This window comes from Bos taurus, chromosome 12 (assembly GCF_002263795.3).
Source record: "Bos taurus isolate L1 Dominette 01449 registration number 42190680 breed Hereford chromosome 12, ARS-UCD2.0, whole genome shotgun sequence".
Classification (NCBI taxonomy): Eukaryota; Metazoa; Chordata; class Mammalia; order Artiodactyla; family Bovidae; genus Bos; species Bos taurus.
This window is the reverse complement of record NC_037339.1, coordinates 55,378,297-55,398,317: the sequence shown is the minus strand read 5'-3', so window position 1 is coordinate 55,398,317 and position 20,021 is coordinate 55,378,297. Positions and strand designations below refer to the sequence as shown.

Sequence of the window (20,021 nt, the reverse complement as noted above, 5' to 3'; positions counted from 1 at the left end):
TTAACACCTGTATCCTTCAAAGAATATGACTCTGGGTGCAACTTTTCAGTATTTTAGGGCCTCATGTACCAATGATATGGCTCCTTACCGAAGGGAATGAGTTTTGCTTTCTTTTGTAGTGGAGTCTCGTATAAAAACTAGCAACAGATTAAGTGCAAGGGGTATGATTGGTAAGAATGCTTGACAAAAACTTGGCAGAGGCATTTCATTGAACAGAAATATGGATCTGGCTTCTGTTACTCAGTAGATAACTGAATGAATGTGCACTTACCTAGTTTACTGGAAAGAGGACTACATTGCAAAGCAGGAGGTTTTGTTCCCAGCTCTGGCCTTACTGTGTGGTAAGCAATAACACTCTGCAGAGTTTACTGAACCCTGGCCCAGTCACCCATCATCTATGTCACTTGTGCTGGTCACTGTGACCTCTCTGAGCCTCGGCATCCTTGTCTTTAGTTGCTGTTCAGTCACTCAGTCATGTCCAACTCTGTGACCCCATGGGCTGCATTACTCCAGACTTCCCTGCCCTCGCTATATCCTATAGTTTGTTCAAACTCATATCCATTGAGTTCATTATGACATCCAACCATCTCAGCCTCTATCACCCTCTTCCCCTCCTGCCCTCAATCTTTCCCAGCATCAGGGCCTTTTCCAATGAGTCGGCAGGATAAAAACAATACGCATTTCACACAGTTGTAATTTATCTGGCACATAATAACCACTATATAAGAGTCTATTCAATAAAATTAATTATTCTGCTACTGACAGTAAAGATCAGATCTTAGCCTTTCAAAACTTGGGTTTTTTGTTGGCAAATGGAGATAAGAACTAGTGTTTCTTACATCGTCGTAGTCTCCAACAAGTAGATTATCTTATCTTTCACTCCATCCTGCTTCCAGATACAGGAAATATAGACAGGGAGCAACAGCATTAAAGTGGTTGTAAGAAAATTCTATCAGGAACTGCTTCAGACTGTGGAAAATTGAGCACTATTTTCCACTGAAGAGAGGTTTGTACCTGACTAAGAGGAAGAACTCATTAGAGGACCAAAGTTTTCCCTGTAAATCCCCAGAAGATACATCATGAACCACTTCTCTCTGGCAAATCAAGCAGCTGGGGATAATGATGAGTATCTGAAAAAGTCTCTTATAAAGACTACATCAGATCAAGTGTGAGGAGTTTCATTTGTGACTTTAGAAAGATTACTTCTCTTTAAAGGAAGATTACTTTCTAATAAAAGAAATCATTAGTTCTCTTGAATTACCTTTGATCACAATCCTCTGTCATTAATCATTTGGACATCAATGAAGAGTTGATTCTTCTTGGGAAATCTCCCATAAATCAGAGACATTTAATTTCCCTTCTAAACTCATCTTTTCCCTGGACCTCAAGTTTGAAGGCAATGGCACCCCACTCCAGTACTCTTGCCTGGAAAATCCCATGGATGGAGGAGCCTGGAAGGCTGCAGTCCATGGGGTCGCTGAGGGTTGCGCATGACTGAGTGACTTTACTTTCACTTTCAAGTTTGAAAGAGTTCTTAAAACATCTTCCAAGGACTTCCCTGGTGGTCCAGTGGTTAAGACTCTGAACTTCCAATGCAGGGGGCCAGGTTCAAACCCTGTTCAGGGAACTAAGATCCTTGATGCTGTTTGGCAAGGCCAAACAACAACAACAAAAACTCTTAAAAATTCCTCCAATTCAATCCACTTGAAACTTGACACCCACAGAAGGTGAGTGCCCAGTATATGATTCTCCCTTGAAAACAGCAAACCACCCGATTTCTTACTGTTACAAAAATCTCTCCTAGCATTAATGGTTAAAAATTTCACAAAAAAACAAAAGGTAGAGATATACCTCATATTACACACAACAATATTTTCTATTGGATCAATAAGTACTTTGTCTTTTATAAATCCATTAAGTCATAGAAAACTAAAAGAGAAATTTATAGTTATCTTTGGAGAGATGATAACTTTTTAAGGTTAAAATACAATGGAAACAACAAAAGAAAATAACTAACAAATTTAACTACACAAAGACTAAAACTTTTTAGGGAACAACCAAATCTAAAATGATAAGGCAGACAGTTATTTGGCCTCAAATATGGATGAAAGGAAATTTGATGAGTAAATAAATAAAATATTTAAAATATTAAATAAAAATAACAAAGGTCTCACTGGTAACAAAACTATGCAGTATTTTAAACCATAAGATATCATTTTAAGCCTCATTGCCTTTAAAATTATCTACCAAGGTTTTGCATAATCATAATTATTAATTATTGCTTTTAAAATCAGGTAATGCAAAGTTGACAATATATACCCACGGAGTGTTGCTGGCAATATAAACTATGCAGTCTTTAGAAAAACAATTTGGCATTACACAGGAAAAGGAACTGCATTCATATTCTACTAAACCCTTCTTGTGGTAATTTTATTCTATATAAAAATCCAGAGGAAAAAAGGGACTTATCTATATATTTATATAATCAAAACAGTATTGTTTAAAATGGTAAAATATTAAAACTCACTTAGTGTCCAACCCTATAGCTCCTCAAAAGAATACTTAAAAGTCATTTTAAAAGATAAGTATGGAACATATTAAGCCAGTCTTTGTCATTCTCCCAATCATTTTTAAGGACTGCTTCCTAACATTCTGGAAACCATCTCTTTTGAAACTCAGTGTTTATAAATTCCCCTCTCTCCCACTGAAGCAACTACTCAGGTCTGCCCTGAGAAAATTCCTATTTCTTCAGGTCAGAGGTGTTACTGGAAAGGCAATCAGGTCCAATGTGCAAAAGAAATTTATTTCTGGAATCAAAATATTTTCCTCCTGCTGAAATCTCTATATCAACCACTAGTACCACTTAACTATTCAAACCAAACTTGTAGGAGTTATCTTCACCCTTCCACCTCCCTCATCTCCCTTATTCAATTGATCAAGATTTGCAGAAATGAACTAATCTCTCTTCTCTATCTAGACTATTTTCAAATATCAGCAAAAAAACATAAAAGGGAAGTCTGTAGAAAAATTAAATTTCATATGAAAGTAACCCTATTATAAAACTAAAAATAATTAGAAACAGAAATAAAATGTACATGGTAAAATATAATTTCCAACATCAAGTCCTGAAAAATAATCATGAATAATTACAATAAGACAAACAGATCAAAGGAATTAAGAAAAAGAAAATAAACACCGATGATAAAGACATTCCAACATAAGACTAACAGAGGTTTCTGAAATAGAAAACCCAATTATTAAATTGTCTGAGACAAACCTCTTTAATCATTCCCATCTGAAAAGAATGAGAAATAAAAGTCTGTCAGGGGTGGTAAGGATCAAAATATCACTGCTATTCTGATAAAGGCTAAATGTGTAGCTTAATTGTGCAGCTAAATAGATCTGCCATCTAAATCGCAGTAGTTGGCATGTTGACCTTTCCCATTAGGCAATGCTGATTTGGGGAAGACATCCCACCTGAGAGGTAGGAGGACAGGATGCTTAATCAGGGATAGCCTGACAACACAAAGGTGAATATCTGCTTCCTAAAGAACTGCTCACTCCCATAAGGAAGAGGTGTAGAGCTGACTTAATTTATCCCCAACTTATTTTTCCAAAATTATCAGTGATATGTCACTCTTAACTTCTCAGGAGAGAGAGAGGATAAAGAGGTGAACAGAGGCTATGAGTTACACTAATTGAGCACACATTTTAAGAGGGCCAATGCTCACTCTCAGTGGAAGATCTATCAAAATGTCTTTCTGGTGGGATTCTCAGAATTACTCTCTTGTGCGTCTCCCAATGGTCCCCTTTCTGAGTGGGAATGTTTATAGCAGTTACTCTATCCCAAAACCATCACTGAGTACTGGATGTGTATGTAGAGAAGAGAAAATTTACCACTTTAGTCTTAAAGTCTCTAGGTCAAGAAGCACATTTCTAGACCAGCTATAGAGCACCCCACACATCACTAGATACCCTAGACATTGATTTGGTGTCCTTACTCTGTGGGACTTTTTGGTTGTTTTCCTTGGGGTAAATAAGTATACTTTGTGCATAAAAATAAGAATCAAATACTGTGTTTCATAGAATGACTATGGAAGATGTTAGGGTGTGTTCTGCTTCTTCTCCCCTCCCAGGCAAAACAGACGATGCTATTTCCTTCTCCAGTGGCACTTGTATAAGCCAGTAAAAGGTGCACAGAAGTGCTACATATTCCTTCCATGTGGTATCTCTAAGCAGTATGTAATTTACCACATTCCCTTTTGCATTTTCAACTGGGTGATTATGGATGCGTTGACATGGAGTGTCTATCAACCTACATCCCTGAAAGATGCAATAAGCAGAGGCCCTCTAACTCAGGTATAACATGTAGTAAGTGAAAATAATACTGAAAAGCTGCGTTACATTGTGTGAACAACCAGAGAGATCTGGGGACTGTTACTGCAGCATAGTGGATTAGTGCACTATTAGTGCATTCTGATGTGTATATTGCTTTCTTGCAGAGATTAGGAATTTGCATTACCTGGTCTTACTCAGGACACCTTTTTATCCTTTCAAGTAATACTCAAAATCTCTTGATTTTTCTTCATGCCCGTGTTGAACTTAGTATCAATCCTATCTGGTGAGAGAGCACCCACAAATTCATGTGAACAGGCATTTTCAGCCTTGTATCTCAGTGGGTATTGTTTTTGTTATGAAATGGCTTGGGCATTTTTTAAAGCCTCCTAATTAAGTTTTCATCTTGTCTCCACATTTAGCTGGAAGAATCATCCTTACCAGATTCCTAATCTGAAGCAACTATTTATATTTCTTAAGACTGAGCCCGCAGGGTCCTAATAAAGAACAGTGCCATGAAATGTTCCAGACCTCGAGAATGTGTTTCTTTCTCCAATGTCTTTTTGTCAATTATGTCTTTAGCCCCCTCTATTCCTCTCAGGAAGATTAAGCTGAATTTGTAAAGCACTGACTACTTGGGCCTGAAACTTATAAACCCAAAATCTCAGCTGTCTTGCAATTCAAGAGAAGCAATTCCGAGGGCAAAGGTATGGCAAAAAATACATTCCAGTTCAGTTCAGTTCAGTTGCTCAGTCGTGTCCGACTCTTTGCGACCCCATGAATCGCAGCACGCCAGGCCTCCCTGTCCATCACCAACTCCCGGAGTTCACTCAGACGCACATCCATCAAGTCAGTAATGCTATCCAGCCATCTCATCCTCTGTCATCCCCTTCTCCTGTCCTCAATCCCTCCCAGCATCAGACTCTTTTCCAAGGAATCAACTCTTCGCATGAGGTGGCCAAAGTACTAGAGTTTCAGCTTTAGTATCAGTCCTTCCAAAGAAATCCCAGGGCTGATCTCCTTCAGAATGGACTGGTTGGATCTGCTTGCAGTCCAAGGGACTCTCAAGAGTCTTCTTCAACACCACAGTTCAAAAGCATCAATTCTTCAGTGCTCAGCCTTCTTCACAGTCCAACTCTCACATCCATACATGACCACAGGAAAAACCATAGCCTTGACTAGATGGACCTTTGTTGGCAAAGTAATGTCTCTGCTTTTGAATATGTTATCTAGATTGGACATAACTTTCCTTCCAAGGAGTAAGCATCTTTTAATTTCATGGCTGCAGTCACCATCTGCAGTGATTTTGGAGCCCAAAAAATAAAGTCTGACACTGTTTCCACTGTTTCCCCATCTATTTCCCATGAAGTGATGGGACCAGATGCCATGATCTTTGTTTTCTGAATGTTGAGCTTTAAGATAGGCTCAATAAAGGACAGAAATGGTATGGACCTAACAGAAGCAGAAGACATTAAGAAGAGGTGGCAAGAATACACAGAATAACTGTATAAAAAAGATCTTCACGACCCAGATAATCACGATGGTGTGATCACTCATCTAGAGCCAGATATCCTGGAATGTGAAGTCAAGTGGGCCTTAGAAAGCATCCCTACGAACAAAGCTAGTGGAGGTGATGGAATTCCAGTTGAGCTATTTCAAATCCTGAAAGAGGATGCTGTGAAAGTGCTGCACTCAATATGCCAGCAAATGTGGAAAACTCAGCAGTGGCCACAGGACTGGAAAAGGTCAGTTTTCATTCCAATCCCAAAGAAAGGCAATGCCAAAGAATGCTCAAATTACTGCACAATTGCACTCATCTCACATTCTAGTAAAGTAATGCTCAAAATTCTCCAAGCCAGGCTTCAGCAATATGTGAACCGTGAACTTCCTGATGTTCAAGCTGGTTTTAGAAAAGGCAGAGGAACCAGAGATCAAATTGCCAACATCAGGCCTCTAAAGAACCTGTTTTCTTAATCTTTGAAACTTTGTTTCTTGTATCAGTCACTTATCACTGTAACAAATCATCCTAAAATATAGAGGCTTAAGGCACTGTTGTTTATTATGAAACTATGTATCACCTTAACTGTTTTGTTGCCCCGGGTTTAAGTGTTCTCATTTGGATTCTCCTTTGTGGTTAGCTGAGAGACCAGGGGCCAGGTGGTCTAAGCTAGCATTTCTGGGGTGACTCATTTCTGCCTCATGTGGTGTCTTATCCTTTAGTAAACCTGTTCACAGACTTGTTTTCACAATGGCAGAATTTCAAGAGAAGAAGTAGGATCGCTCAAATACGTTTCCAAACCTCTGCCTGTATTATATTTGCTACTATCCCATTGGCTGAAGAAAGTCATGTGAACAAGAGCAGACTCAGATAGGGAAAGCACTATCAAAGGACATAGATACAGACAGCATGAAAAATAGGGACTATTAGCATACCTTGGTTAATATGCTTAGGAAAGGCTAAGTTTACATAAAAATCTGTACCAGTCAGCACTCTAAGACCATTCCTGAAACCAGCTCACAGATGTGGTTCTGTGATTGTTCTGTGTGGTTATAAGTGGCTAACGACAACTCACTTACTAGGATCTATTCCCCTTTGTCCAGGCCTACTTGGCTTCTGTGTGCTCTTGCCAAGAAACTGTCTCCCTTAAGTCAATGGTCTCATAGCCCTGCACACACTTGACACCTAAGGTGTCTCTGTACACTCTTGATAAGAAAGCAAAATGGCCCATGGGCAGTTTTTATCTTTGTTTTTAATCTTGAAATCTTCCATGACTCTTAGAAATTGTTACTTATCTATGCATCAAATCTCCATAAGTTAACAGTTGCAGATTGTCAGAGATTGAATGTTTACCTCCCTCCAATATTCATCTGTTGAATCCCTACCACTCAGTGTGATCATATTAGAAGGAGGGGTCTTTGGGGGTAATTAGGTTTAGATATGGTCGTGAGGGTAGAGGACGGCATCATCGACTCAATGGACATGAGTTTGAGCAAACTCAGGGAGATAGTGAAGGACAGGGAAGCCTGGCATGGGGTCACAAAGAGTTGGACATGACTTAGGACCTGAACAACAATAAAGGTGGAGCGCTCGTGATGGGATTATTGTCCTTATAAGGAAGAGACACCAGACACCTCTCTGCATGTGAAGATACAGCGAGAAGGCAGACATCTACAGGCAAAGAATAAGGTCTTCATCAAACACTGAATCTGCTAGCACCTTGATCTTGGCCTTCCCACCCTCCAGAACTGTGAGAAATAAAGGTCTGTTGTTTAAGTCCACCAGTCTATGGTATTCTGTTATAGCAACCTGAGCTGACTGATACACAGACCAAAGTCAAATACCACAAGCCTAAAAATGGTAGAAATAGAAAGTTTGTACAATATAAACTTCTACCAAGTGCCAAGATCAAAACAATCTACATACACATTAAAATCAAATGTCCAAAGCTATACCAAAAGCTTCTTTGGGTGCAATTTTTATTGGCAAGTTTTATTCTCTGTTATATCTAGCAATATTTCTGACCTCTATACCAAATGCTAAGAATTTCAGAAGGTCTTAAGAAATAGCACCCCTCTCTCCTGCTGAAGTTATTACACAATTTAAAAAGAAGACATATCAGCGCTTCGGCAACCAAAATATTGCCTTTATGATTGATAGAGGCAAAGCTAGAGGACAAAAGTTAGTGTGACAGCCAAATGAGCCTGCTAACTGAACCCTAGAATTAGGCAGACTCCTTTATTCAGACATACACAGTACTGATGAGAACTCCATTCCTTCTGATGGGAGCTGGGTGGTCTGATCCAGGGAGAATTACTGCATGGAAAGCAGAAGTTATCCTGCTTCCTGATTCTTGCTTCCCTCAGGCTTTTATTCCCCACAAGAAAAAGAGTGGAAACCAAGCCATGCAGGTTTAATTTATTTCATCCAAACTGTAGAGCTCAGATGCATCACCTATTGCTCTCTGGGACAGATTAAGTTAGGGGCTGAAATTACACTAATCAAGTTACCTCTACACTGAAAGATATATCAGAAATGGGAAGTACATATTTCTCGCTCAGGTCAACAAATTGAATTAAAAAAATACAAAGATGTAATAGGAAAAATTCCCTGCATTAAAGGAAAAAGAAAATATGTATATTAAATTAAGCACTATGAATCCCACTTCCACCATGAAGACATTGAATGAAGGACATACATAGATACGTCTGTGAGTGTACATATACATTCTTGACACTGGAGAAATTGGATATCAATGGATTAAAAAAGTAAAACCTGACCTTAACTTCACACTTTACACAAAAATTTACTCAAAATGGATAGTGTACTTAAATTATAAAAGCTAAAGTGTTATTACACAAGATAGGACAATGATTGTTGAGGAAAAATCAATGTCCTTAGCTAGTACTGATTTGGAAGTATTATTCCCAGTCAGAAGTATCAATACTGTCTGGCATTTATTGCTATTTATTCATTCAACTATGTCGCTCTTCTTGGGGGAGTTCAGAACACCAGAAAATTAAGTATTTGTTCTTCTTCAGCCATCACATCTGCTGATCTGTCCTGAAGTTAATCCTGTAGAAGAGGTAACACAGAACCTCAGATGTAGTACCCTCATGGTGCACTGAGACATATTGCATTGGCTGAATTGTGGCAAGAAAGTGGGGATATTGCTATGACTGGCTCCCCAGACACTTCATCTGCATTTAACTCTTCTGCCCAGATAGAATTCCTCTGAATTAAAATTTTTTTCATCAAGATATAGTGGATGTACAAGGTGGTTCAATCTGTAAAGAATCCACCTGCAATGCAGGAGACCCAGTTTTGATACCTGGGTTGGGAAGTTCCCCTGGAGAAGGAAATGGCAGCCCACTCCAGTGTTCTTGCCTGCAAAATCCCATGAACAGAGAAGCCTGGCAAGCTATAGCTCATGGGGTCACAAGGAGGCAAGGAGTCGGACAGGATTGAGCAACTGAACCACTACAATATTACATAAGTTTCAAGTGTACAACGTAGTGATTCACAATTTTTGAAGGTTATATTCCATTTATAGTTAGTACAAAATATCAGCTCTATTCCCTGTGCTGTACCGTATATCACTGTAGCTTATTTCTTTTATACGTAGTAGTTTGTGCCCCTTAAGCCCCTACCCTTATCTTGCTCCTTCCTTTTCTCCACTGGTAATCACTAGTTTGTTCTCTACAGAACTCTGAATCCTTTAGCTTCTTGGTAATTCTGCTCTTACTTTAGTTATCCTTGTCAGAAACAGCACAGAAAATGGGAAAAAAAGGCAATAGCCCTGTTATTTTCACAACCATAAAAGGCTATCTAATTGAGGATCTTCTGACTTTTTGCCTGCTTTCTGTTGCCAAACAGCACAATGTTTATTAAAACATACTAAAAGCCAAGTAGGCTGGTTGCTGGCCACAAAATTCATTTAAAGAATTGAAGTAGGAAGATAACAGAACTTGAGAGCTATGAGAATTACTTTCTGAGGAAAGCTAAACAGTCAGGAAAGCACTGAAGCTTTTGTAACCCTGTCTGAAATCAGTGCAAGTGTGGGGAGCTGCTTCAGCATGTCTGGCTTGTGTTCCCTTCACATGTTACCATATCAAAAGCAATATTAGCAGTGATTTACCAATATCAAACATCGATAAGAGATGTGTGCAATGATACACTAATAATTAGATTTAGAAACCACTGTGTGCATTTTTATCATCAACAACTGCATATTCTATTTCCTATAAGTCACTTTCATTCGTGTTTTTAAAGTCTGTTTTAGTCTTTTTAAAAAATGTTAAGGATTTTCACTTATCTATTTACTGTTTTCTATATCATCTCTTGATGAGCCAGATTTGTCTCTTTCATACAGAGAAATCCTAGACCCTTCTGCCTGGCTTTCAACAGAGGGTCTATTGGCAGCAGCAAAGGCAGTTGGTGACCTCCCAATTAGGAAGTCTCTCCCTCCAGCCCCTAGATAAGGACTATGGGCATTTGCTCACTATCAGGCAAAGTCCTACACTGATGACATTTCAAGACCAACCTCACTGCTGTCTGATAAGTTATTTTTTTCTTTTTTTGCTGTTGTTACAGCTTAAAAAACACTGTAACAATTTGTATATTACTTCTTACACAAATTGTTTCTTGCTATATATAACTGCATTCATGAGGATGCTTGTAACAATCTTCCATACATAAAGATGACAATTTTGAGGAATGGATAAAGATGTGCTGCATATATACGATGGAATATTACTCAACCATAAAAAGGAATGAAATCGGTAGAGATGTGGATGGACCTAGAGGCTGTCATACAGAGTGAAATCAGTTAGAAACAGAAAAACAAATATGGTAAATTAACGCATATATATGAAGTCTAGAAAAATAATATAGATGATCTTATTTGCAAAGCAGAAATAGAAGCACAGATGTAGAGAACAAACCTCTGCATACCAAGGGGAAAAAGGGGGAAGTAAGATGGATTGGCAGATCGGGGTAGATGTATATACAGTATCCATACTGTATATAAAATAGATGACTATGAGAATCTACTGTATAGCACAGGGAACTCTACTCAGTGCTCTGTGGTGACCTAAATGAGAAGGAAATCCAAAAGGGAAGGGACATGTATATACATGTGGCTGATTTGTTTTGCTGTACAGCAGAAACTGGAATAACACTATAAAGCAACTCTACTCCAATAAAAATTAACTTAAAAATAAATGAATAAAAAGATAACTGACTACTTTGGATTTGAAAGCAACTTTATATATTGTATACATAATATATGTGAAGTAAATATTTTTACCCCTTTTTTAGAGATCAAGAAAAAAGGTCCATTTATATGTGCAAAGAACTCCTAGCTAGTAATTGGAAGAAGAAAAACTTGGACTTAGGTTTTCTGAGCAAGTCCACCAAGCTTTGCACCTCTACTCAAAAAATAACATAACTACTTACATTTTCATAACACTTGAAAATACTGAAAACAGTTCACAGGCATGATGTCATTTGATCCTAGAAAGATGCTATGAAGTATATAGAACAAAACATTATATCCACTTTATAGATGTGAAAACCAAGGCCCTAAAGGTAGATGTGGGGGGTAAAATGACTTCTCTAGGGTCAGACAACTTACTTTTTTTATGAGATCATATTTATTCAGAGCTTGCTATAGAAAGGGAGTCAGCCACTGTAATGTATGGGGTGGTTTGTTTTTTTTTTGGAGCATCCATTATGGGTTTTTTTCTTTTTTTTTAACTTTTATTTTGTACTGAGGTATAGCCAATTAACAAACATATTGTGATAGTTTCAGGTGAACAGTGAAAGAATTCACCCATACATATACATGTATCCATTCTCCCCCCAAATTCCTCTCCAATCCAGGTTGCCACACAACATTGAACAGAGTTCCGTGTGCTGTACAGAAGGTCCTTGTTGGTTATCCATTTTAAATACAGCAGTGTGTACATACGCATCCCAAACTCCCTTAACAATACCTTCCCTCTATCCTTCCCCCACCCAACCCAAGCACCCAGCAACCGTAAGTTCGTTCTCTAAGTCTGTGAGTCTCTTTCTGTTGGTGCAAGTCAGTTCATTCGTATAAGAGCTCAACTTTCAAGTGGAAACTCAGAGATAGAAGCCAGGCATTGAAACTCCTTAGTCAGTCATAGTCTGGTCCCCCAGATTAGCTTGTGTATTGTCTCTTATTCAAACTCTTCTCAGTCAATCTAATTAAATTAGTGGCAAACAGTTTTGCCTCTGTGCATGAAGAAAACTGGATTGGGGATATTTTTATAAGGAGAAAACTTCTTTGGAAGAGTTCTGTTCAATAAGACTTTTTAAAAAATGATGAATAATGATGATGGTTATGAGGATGACTGAGATAAAAATAACTGTCACTTACATCCAATGTGTTTGTGTGATTCTGTTTAGCTTTTCAATTATGGAAATGTATGTGCGATCTGTTTAAAATACGGTTAGTATGAGGTTTTGCTTTGTTTCACAGAATTGAGGATTGCATCATGAGCATTATAGATTAATATTAAAGAGATATCTTTAAATAATTCAAGCTTTTATTTTAAAACTTCATTATTTGACATAATTGTCATAAAACACTTTACAGACATAGAAAATTCTGTCAACTGGTTTAAATGATCTAGGATTGGGAATTCCTTGGTGGTCCAGTGGTTAGGGCTCTACAATTTCATTGCTGGAGCCTGGGTTCAATCTCTGATTGGGGAACTAAAGTCCTTCAAGCCTCACAACATGGCCAAGAAAAGAAAATGAGCTAGGATCATTCAATATATAACTCATGTCTTTTTGACATAGAGAGGTGATATAACAGTTATTTTATTTGGTGGCTCAGACAGTAAAGTGTCTGCCTACAATGCGGGAGACCCAGGTTCAATCCTGGGTTGGGAAGATCCCCTGGAGAAGGAAACGGCAACCCACTCCAGTACTCTTGCCTGGAAAATCCTATGGATGGAGAATCCTGGTAGGCTACAGTCCATGGGGTCTCAAAGAGTCGAACACGACTGAGCTACCTCACTTCACTTCACTTCACTTCATAGTTGATTTATAATATGTTAGTTTCTAGTATATAGCAAAGTGATTCAGTTTGTATATATATATATTATTCTTCAAATTCTTTTCCACTACAGTTGATTACAGGATATCGAATATAGTTTCCTGTGCTATACAATAGAACCTTGTTGTCTGTTTTGCATGAAGTAGTTTGTATCTGCTAATCCCAAGCTCCTAATTTACACTGCCCTCCCCCAATACTTTCTTTTCTGTTTGGTAACCATAAGTCTGTTTTCTATGCCTGAGTCTGTTTCCGTTTCGAAAATAATTTCATTTGTATTATATTTGAGATTCCATATAAGTGACATCATATGATATTTGTCTGTCTTACTTACTTCACTTAGTATGATCAACTCTAGGTCTATCCATGTTGCCGCAAATGGCATTATATGGCTTTTTATGGCTGAGTGATATTCCATTACAAACACACACACACACACATACCACATCTTCTTTATTCATTTGTATGTTGGTGGACACCTGGGTTGCTTCTTTATCTTGGCTGTTGTAAATAGTGCTGCGATGAACTTTGGGATGTTCTTTTCAACTTAGCATTTTCATACTTTCTGGTTTTCATATTTTCTGAAGGACTCTCCATCCTATTTTCATTGTAGTAGCTGCACCAGCTTATATTCCCACCAAGGGTGTAGGAGGGTCCCCTTTTCTCCATGCCTTCTCCAAGCATTTAGTATTCAAAGGTTTTTCAATTCTGACTAGTGTGGAGACTTTCCTGATGACTCAGCAGGTAAAGAATCTGGCTGCAGTAGACACAGGAGACACAGGTTCAATCCCAGGGTGGGAAAGATCTCCTGGAGGATGAAATAGCAACCCATTCCAATATTCTTGCTTGAAAAATCCCCTGGACAAAGGAGCCTTGGGGGCTACAGTCCAAAGAGTCAAAGAGAGTCAGACACGACTGAGCATGCACACGCCACCAACTAGTGGGAAATGATACCTCGGTGTAGTTTTGATTTGCATTTCTCTAATAATTAGTAATGTTGAGCATCTTTTCATGTGCCTATTGGTCATCTGTATGTCTTCTCTGGAGAAATGTCTATTTAAGTCTTCTGCTCATTTTTTTTATTGGGTTGTCTTTTTTTGTTGCTATTGAGTTGTATAAGCCATTCGTATATTTCGGAAATTAAGCCCTTGTTGGTCCCGTTGTTTGCAATTGTTTCCCAGTCCATAGGTTGTCTTTTCATTCTGTTAATGGTTTCCTTTGCTGTTCAAAATGTCTACTTTTGATTATGTCCCATTTGCTTATTTTTGCACATAACAGTAATTTTCAAATAAAACTGTAAAGGATGAGATCAAAACACTTCCTCCCATTTAATTTTCCACTAAAACAAAAAAACTGTGTATTTCAGCTCCATAGAAATATAAACATCTTTGAAATTTGCTTGACTTAGTAACAAGTGTGCAGATAGCACACCTTTGTTGAATAAAAATATGACTATGGCTCTGAGGGTTTTAAAAATGTGCTAAAATTCTCTCCAAACATTAATATCAGTGAATATGAGGATATTTACAGGAAGATAATGAGGGTATAACATTTCCCTCTTTTGTTAAAAGGTAAGCTTCATTCCTGCCAAAATGAATTCCTATTTCTCCCCAAAATGGTGTGTGTATGTGTGCATGTGTGTGTGTGTGTGTGAAAATACTTCACCAACTACTGGACACTAGTCACACATACATTTTGTATATCATTGCCCCATTAAGGAGTTAAAAGAATATTGTTTGTTTGCTTCCCTTTAGCCTTTAGTGTCTGATTACTAGGCCATAGAGCTTCATGGATAATAAAGGTGAAATCGCCAATGAAATTTAAGAAAAAAAAAAAAATCCAGCTGATGCCAAGGTTCTGAGAGTTCCATGTTGTGCAACAAAACCACTGGCTTTGAAAGAGCGCCACAATTCCAGCACCTTGTGCCAGATACTACATTTACTCAGGGTCATTTGGGCAAAAGTAATGAAAAATATTAAAGCAATGTTTATGTAGCAGATACGCAATATCAATCACGTTATGTACATTGGTGATAAGAGTAAGGATTGGGTTGTTTGGGAGAATAGTGACATTTTCTCTTAAGTAGTGGAAAATTACCAGCAGACAGTGTGTTTGACTTCTCTACTTCTTTTTTGTGTTGTTTCATTTTGTTTTTCTCTTTTAATTCTACTTCTTTATTCTTCATTCAAGCAGCCCCACAGTTGAGTATTATGATAGGAAAAAAAAAAAAAAAAAAGTATCACCAGAAATCTTTTTGAGAAGTGATCTGAATTAAAAAAAAAAAAAATGGTGATGAACTATAACTTATAAACTGTCTAGTCTATTATTTCTATGATGAGATAAATGAGCAAAATGTGTGAGCAATAATTATGCTCAGAAAATGCCTTACTAGTTGCCCTGAAGTAGAAGATCCCTATTCAGCTCCTACCTCTCCCAGCCTTACTCTGATGACAAATTCTGTGCATGTATGCTAAGTTGCTTCAGTCATATCCAGTACTTTGCAACTCTGTGGACTATAGCCCACCAGGCTCCTCTGTCCATGGGATTCTGCAAGCAAGAATACTCGAGTGGGTTGCTACTCCAGTGATCTACTCTAGGGCATCTCCTCTAGAAGGTCTCCTCTAGGGGATCTGCCCAACTCAGGCATCAAATTCTCATCTTTTATGTCTCCTGCATTGGCAGGCAGGTTCTTTACCACTAGTGCCACCTGGGAGAAGCCTGATAACAAAGTCTAAAGGCTTATAGTTACAAGTGAAAATCTTGCAGTTCTACTTAGCAATAGGGCCTAAGTCCTAGATCCACCAATAGGTTCAAGTTGAGAGTTGTCTTGTGGCCGCAAATATAGTTTTCTTTGAAACCCAGTGAGCTGTTGCTGTTCCTCAAACCCCAGCAATGCTTGCTCCATCCTACTGACTAGCTTTGCTGTTTATTCAATAATCATTTAATTGGGTCCTAATTCCATACCAAATTCTTGTGTCCACTGTCAGCAAACACTAGCCCTTGATACCTTATTTTCTATTCCCAAACTGAATACCATTCCCTAAAATAAAGGGCTCTCAATGCTTATCAATCCCCAGCCCAACCCATAGAAGCCTCAGTGGGTTCACATGGCACATATGAAAATAGTATTCTGAAGGTACTGAATCCCAACAGAGGAACCAGAAAAGAATGTCTTCCACTGAAAATAAAAGAAACCTTTATCTATTTTTGAAGGAGAAGAAATAGAACTAAGCTTACCGCCTACATCGTTGCCCTGGGCACTTCACACAGGTTATCCCATTTAAGCCCCAAGCAGATATTACACAGATCTTACAAATAGGAAACTGAACTTGACTCAGAGTCCAAACTGAAAAAGGAGTAAGTGATTAAATCAGGAGTCACACTGTTAACAGCCTAACTTCACAGCCCATGCTCCTTCCATGAGCACTATCCTGCCTTTCAAAAGAGAAGCCCAGGTCCAGGTCAACTATTACTTGGGCTTCTAAAGGAGGAACAAAGAGAAATTGTTCCTGCTATGGGCTAAATTGTGTTTCCTCAAATTCACATGAAGTCCTGGACCCAGTACCTCAGAACATGACTGTATTTGGAGACAAGGCTTTTAGAGAGGCAATTAAGTTGAAATGAGTTAATTTCCCATGGCAGGGCAGGGTGGAGAGGGGAGGGGGGGTGGGCAGGAGGGGAGGAACAGGGGCTATAATCCAGTATGATTTGAGTCCTTATCAGAAGAGATTAGGATACACTGAGACACCAGGGACATATACGTGTAAGAGTGTATTACACACACAGGGAAGAAACATCACATGAACCCACAGCAAGAAGGTGGCCGTCCTCAAAGCAAAGAGAGAGGCCTGAGGGGAGATTAACCTTGTTAACACTTCGATCTTGGACTTCCAGCCTGTGGAAATGTGAGAAAAAACTGTGCACGCTGCCTCGTGGTTGTTCAGTCGCTACTAGTGTCTGACTCTTCGCAACCCCATGGACTGCAGCATGCCAGGCTTCCCTGCCCTTCACCGTCTCCTGTAAGCCACCTATTCCATGGTATTTTGCAATAGGAGAAATAGCAAACTAATTCATTTCCCACGTTAGGGGAGTGTTGGACCTCCTAGCCACTCGTGTAGGATGGGTTTTTTTGAGGTCATGGTTGAACAATGCAATTCACCTTTTCTAGGCTTGAGATGTGATTTCTACAGAGCTTTCTAAATGACCAAATCAGTCTCCTTTCTGTTGGTCTTCAAATACTTTCTTTAGGTACAGAAAAACACTTCAATGTGTGGGACTGAAGATAGGGATATAAAGTACACAGAGATGTGGACAATAAGCTGATATGATCAGCACCCTCCCAGTCTGGGAAAACTCAGCTTTCTACCCCAAAGCTGGGGGTGTGGCAGGCTGGAGATTAAGCTCTATAAAACCTCAGGAACAGCAAGATTTAATACCCTTCTAGATGAGTGAGTAGATGAAGGTGCTGGAAAGGTGGCACACCCTCCATACCCCTTTGCCTCACACCTAGTCCTATGCACTTCTCCCATACAGTTGCTTTCTGAGTTGCATCCTTTTAAAGTAAACCATCAAATGTAAGGGAAAACTTCCCTGGGTTCTGTGAACCATTCTAGCAAATCATCAGAAGCATAGGTGGCATTTGGTCAGAAGTATAGGTGGCAATCTGGGCTTGGCGGTTGACATCTGGGGTGGAGGTAGTCCTGTGGAATTGAGCCCTTGACCTGCATGATCTGATGCTATGTCCAGGTAGATAGCGTCAGAATCAAAAGTTAAATTTATAAGACATTCAGTCAGTGTCCACTGAGATTATAGGCCACTAAGTCAGTGTGCACTGAGAATTGGAGAATTACTTGGTGTGGGAAAAATCCATATCACTGGTGGTATCAGAAGTATTGAGAGTAGAGCAGAAAAATTAAGTTTTATCTTACACTACCCTAAAAAAACCCACGTACCAGAGGGTCTGCTACCAACCAATGTGAGACTCAGAAACTCACATTCTTCAGCTTCATCTGTGTGCTTTATTTAACAGTTAAGATGTAGGATAAAATATTTAATAAGTACCCCAAGACTCACTGACTTCTTCTACATTGCATGTGTGTTTGCTAAGTTGCTTCAGTCATGGCAAACTCCTTGCTATTCTATGGACTGTAGCCCTCCAGCCTCCTCTGTCCACAGGATTCTCCAGGCAGGAATATTGGAGTGGATTGTCATTTCCTTCTCCAGGAGATCTTCCCCACCGAAGGAATGAACCCACATCTCCTGTGACTCCTGCATTGCTAGCAGATTCTTTATCGCTGAGCCACTGGGGAAGCCCTCTTCTTCTATATTACCTATCTTGATATGACTGATGCCTTTAAATTAGCACATTGGTTCTTGATGTTCTCTAAAGCACACAGAAGGAGAAGGCAATGGCAACCCACTCCAGTACTCTTGCCTGGAAAATCCCATGGGCAGAGGAGCCTGGTAGGCTGCAGTCTGTGGGGTCGCTAAGAATTGAACACGACTGAGTGACTTCACTTTCACTTTTCCCTTTCATGCACTGGAGAAGGAAATGGCAACCCACTCCAGTGTTCTTGCCTGGAGAATCCCAGGGACAGGGGAGCCAGGTGGGCTGCCGTCTATGGGGTCGCACAGAATCGGACACAACTGAAGCGACTTAGCAGCAGCAGCAAAAAACACAGAAGTTGAACTGGAAAATCATTTCCCCCTCATCCTTCTGTTCCAATTCTCTTAGGTGGTGGAAGAATGATCTAGAGTCGTTACTACATGCTTAAAGTCTGTTTCCAAAAGATAGATAGGGCAAATTACTTAGATATTGAAGAAGGTAGAAACCTCAGTCTCCTCCCCAGCCAACTGTTACAGGGACGAGAGTTGACTTGTAAGCACACTTGCTGGGATTTGTAGGGCTTCACTTTGCCAAGCACAAGTGTGTTGCTCTCTGCCTGCCCCTGACCTGGGGCACTTCTCCTAAGTGTAAGCTTGTACTGGAGCCTGTGGGAGAGGCAGAGAGGGCAGGAGGGAGATGAGGAACAGAGGTCAGAGAGGAAAATCAGCCCTCAATGCCATCAGCAGCTTGCTCTCCCTAGTCAAGGGAAGAGTTCCATCGTGCACCATGTTCCTGGTCCCCTGGACAAGCTCACTGGATATTGCCAGGGTAGCCAAGAAATGCTTCCATTCATAATCAAGCCCAGAAAGAGGGCTCAGCCCCTGAGAGAAATGCTTTTTCCCAGACTCAAAGGGAAACTGCCGGCCTAGTGTCTACTTTCCTGATACCACAAATACTTGGGCATCAACTTTGTTGCACTAGGACTGAAACCTTTATTAATTATCAGTATCAGTTTTAAGAAAAGCATGGTGGTGGTTAGTTGCTAAGACGTGTCCAGTTCTCGCGACCTCATGGACTGCCAGGCTCCTCTGTCCATGGAATTCTCCAGGCAAGAATACTAGAATGGGTAGCCATTCCTTTCTCTGGGGGATCTTCTGGACCCAGGGATCAAACCTGGGTCTTCTGTACTACAGGCAGATTCTTCACCAAGTGAGCTACCTTAAGATATGACTTTATTAAAAAAGCATATTCCTTTATTAAAAAATCAGCCCCACCCACCATTCTTATTTTTCCTCCACCTTACTAGGGAATGAACTAAATTCTCTTTAGGCCCACAGTGCATGAAGGTATCTCTAGCTGGTGAAGGAGACTCTCCCCACCCTCCTCTCTCTCCTTTGGCCCCTGGCCAGGACTGCTGGCAGGATCTGCTCAGTTACATCACTTGAGAAGTCATAGGAGAGCTATGTGGTGACCAGTGCTAGAGGGCAGAGCAGCTACCCCTGACAGCAGCCCCCAGACCCCCACCAGCAGTCCCAGACATTCCATCTCTCTGGGAAGTGCAGCCAAGATGTTTTTGGTAAGGTGATACAAGAGAGCAAAGTTAGTCTTAAGTACATGGTTCTTCTTCAGGGAAGTCAGAAGAGGAATTGGAGGGAGAGAGAGAGAAAGAGAGAGCACCTCAGCGGATGTGTGTTGTGCTTAGTCAGTCAAGTCTGACTCTTCAAGATCCCATGGACTGAACCCACAAGGCTCCTCTGTCCATGTGGATTTTCCAGGCA

The 20,021-nt window shown here is 39.8% G+C and overlaps 1 non-coding gene across 1 annotated transcript; it reads left to right on the top strand.

Annotated features, from left to right (window-relative positions):
• The first annotated feature begins 1,555 nt into the window (after positions 1 to 1,555).
• Positions 1,556 to 1,627, top strand: TRNAG-UCC (transfer RNA glycine (anticodon UCC)). The gene has a single exon. It is a non-coding gene; the product is annotated as a tRNA-Gly (tRNA).
• Positions 1,628 to 20,021: the final 18,394 nt, after the last annotated feature.